We start from the raw sequence: 3466 nt of genomic DNA, 5'->3' as shown, positions 1-3466 counted from the left end.
CTGCTTGTGCTCTCTCTCTGAAATAAATAAACAAAAATCTTAAAAAAAAAAAAAAGTTTAACTGAATTGAAATCATCCAACCTAGCCAAGGCCTAAGGGACTATGGACCTTTCTCCTTGCCACAAGGCTTTTGCTTCACCATCAGACACCCTGCCCCATTCTGTCCCTCTTTGTAGGAAGGCAGGAACTCTTCCAGGGGTTTCTGGAGGCTTCCTGGGCACTCGGTAAAGATGACAAGGGAAACAGGCCCTATTACAATCCACTCAGATCAGGACAAAGATGAAGCTCAGTGGAGAGAGTGGCTATGTCCCACGGGCTAAAGTCCATGGTGGTAAAGAGTGATTCTCAGTAATGTGCTTGGGTTTGCAGCAATAGAGCTACAGAGGGGTCAGGAGGTAGGGTACCGTCGAAGAGACTTCCCCAAAGAAATGTGGAACTGAGTCTTGTGGAGGCGCTGAGCAAATTGCGCATTCCCTCACGCCGTCCGAGTCATGTCCGGAACCTCTGTTGCCCATGGTAGGGCATGGGGGCTGGTTAGGAGATGACATACAGGCATGACTTTCCACCTGGGCCTGTTCCCCATCCCTGCACCCACCTCCTCATCCATGGAACAGAGGTAGGTGAAGGCAACTCCAGGGGAACTGGGATCCTGGTGGGCAGGATTGCAATAGGGATCGAGGCAGCATTTTGTATAGTTTATGGGAAATTATTTGTGTGCCTGTCTTTCTCCTACCAACTGAGTGCCTTGAGGCCAGGTCCCACAGTCTTCTCTGGGCCTGGCAGTGAGGAGGAGTTGGGTGTGCACTGGCTGAGGGATGAGTACGTGCATGCATTAATGAGATAGTCAAAGCTTGCCAGGAGGCCTGTCTGGGGGAGTGCAGAGGGGCAAGGAAAGCAGCATGTTTTGACTTGGATGCTTACAACTTGGATAAAATGTGTCTTTGTTATTTTTTCTTGTCATAACAAGCCTTTGGAAGCACATAACTCTAATAGCAATGGGGCCTAATTAGCTTTTTTGGGAGCCACGCATTGGCAGTGGGGTTAGGCTGGTAGCAAACATTTCTGATGATTTTTTTACTGGCTTTTTTCTCACATAATGCAAATAAAGATTTGCACATCACAACAGGAAAGGAATTATGCAGACAATGCATCAAACAAATTCTATACCTTCCAGCTTCATTCCCTTTTCCTACTCTGCCAAGGATCATGGATCAGCTGGAGACCTGGGTACACAAACAGGGTTGTCCAGGCCAGCCCAAGTGGGCTGCTGAGCGGGACAAAGAGCAGGTCTCTTGTTTGTAGCTTTATACCAGCCTGAGGCTTGCTTGGGAAGCTGCCTTATTCTTCATGGAGTGTGTGGTACTGACAAACCTCAGCCAGTGGGGAAACCCTGTTTCTTGGGGCTTCCTTCCTTTCTTCCTCTTCAGTGCTGTTTCTTCATGCCAGAGGACTGGGGGCAGGGAGGCACTTTCCTGAGTTGCTTCTCACTGGGAGGTGAGACAGGCTTCAGCAGCAGCAGCAGCAGCAGCAGCAGCACAAGAAATAGAACAGTGCAGAGCCCAGGAGCCTCCACACATAGAGCCAGATCTCCCAGCCTCTCTGGAACAGTCCAAAGCCCATGGCATCACATGGTCCAGAACTGTCCCCAGTCAGCCTTCCTCATTCTCCTCCACCTTCATACTCTCTACCTCCTCTTCTTGCCCTACAGAGCTGACGGTTCTTCTTCATCCCTGTTAGCATCTTCATCTTTGGATTGTGAGCCTCTCTGTGGAGCCTGTCGACTGAAAGTAGCAGCCCAGGGTGAACTGGACTGCGTGGGGAAGCAGGAAAGCTCCAGAGCCTGCACTCTGCCCCTCCTCACCTTCCTGGGGCTCATCTGCTTGTTGCCTTGCCCATGGCCCAGCCGGCATCCAGGTGCAGCTCCTGGGGTCCAGCATCTCTTCATTCTCCCAAGATTTGCCTTCCAATGACTAAGTGTTTCCACAAATCCCAGGAGTGAGCTGGCTCTGACTGGGCCTTTTCCTACCTGGATGGATTTTTTTTCTGCTTCCATTTTCCCTCTAGTTTTTTACAAGTGTTTGAGAGCACAGACTGGAGAAGAAAGTGGACATGTATCCATCTGTTTCGGCATGTGGGCTGATTGCCTTCTCATCCGGCCTTTCTCCAAAATGACTGCCAGGTGTCACATCTCCCAGTGAAGTGGGAAGAAGATACCTTCAGCGAGTGAGGTTTAGGGGGCTGGGAAATTTCCCCAGAGTCTCCAGGTCCATCGTGTTCCTGGCTGAACAGCAGCTGGATCCAGGAAGGAATGGTACCAGACATACCACACAAGTGGTTTGCACAAACTGAGAGATTTGTTTGTTCGCTTGTCATAAGGTCAAGCCTAGTGAATTCTCCTAGGTGAGCATAGACAGCTCATCTATAGCTCCTTCACCAGGAGAAAGTCTGGACCCAACCTTAGCACCCTCCCAGTTACTCAAGTCAACAACCTAAATGCAGTGATGCAACTGCTACAGCCAAAGATCCCTCTGGGGTGCTTTTAAACCTGGTGGCTGGTGAACCCCTTGGAAGTGCAGCTGAGGGAAATGCTCAGGGTCATATGGAGAACCCAGCCCAACCATTAGCCCCTGAGGCCCCACTGAAGGCCAGCCTAGGGGATAGGACAAGTCAGACAAAGTCCTGCTGTTGAGGAGCCCCTACTCTAGGTCAAGAGGAAGGAAACAACCCCTGAAGTGTGAATAAAAATGGGAGACTGAATCAGAGATCCAGACAATTAGAGGCCAGCACCATCCCACAGCCAGCAGGAGTCCCTGGGCTGGATACCAGGCGTGGCTGTGCACAGAACAGGCATGTTTCTGGGTATGCTTTTCAGAGAAGTGGAACTGAGAGTTTGAAAGGAAGGTAGGGGCACCACTAACCTGCACTTCCAGGTCCTCCTAGGTCCACTGTATTGTGTCATTTGTCACTAAGGTAGCAGAGACCCTGGAGGTCTGCTAACAACCACGAATCCACTCTGAGGAGGGCAACTCCCCAGGCCCGCTGGCTGGGTAGGGCTAATTACCCCCGTTGGAACCAGGGTCATGTTGATTTAAATCTGTGGAAAGCCATAGCTCCTTTGGCTTCTACAAAAATAGAAAACAAACATCTTTCTCTCCCCTGCTTCCAAGTAGCCCAAACCACACTGACTGGTGTCTGTGAAGCCTGAAGAGCCTGGATTGAGCCAAGGTCAGGTCATTGGCCTGCCCCCAGTGCTTGTGTTCCTCATCTTCCCCAGGAGAAAGGGTGTGGCACAAAAATCCTCAAATCCCAGACCACCTACCAGTAAGACAACTAATAATGAAGTTGGTCATATGTATGCCAGCCACTTGACTTTGTGTTTTAACTACCTCAGCCACTCTACCCTCACAATCCCTGTTAGAGAGGCTGGCATTATCGGAAATTTGCAGGCTAGGAAACGGAGGCTTGA

Source organism: Eumetopias jubatus, unplaced genomic scaffold, assembly GCF_037043125.1.
Source record: "Eumetopias jubatus isolate StellerSeaLion01/CBP00866 unplaced genomic scaffold, mEumJub1_p1.0 scaffold_1, whole genome shotgun sequence".
Classification (NCBI taxonomy): Eukaryota; Metazoa; Chordata; class Mammalia; order Carnivora; family Otariidae; genus Eumetopias; species Eumetopias jubatus.
This window is presented reverse-complemented; position numbering follows the sequence as displayed.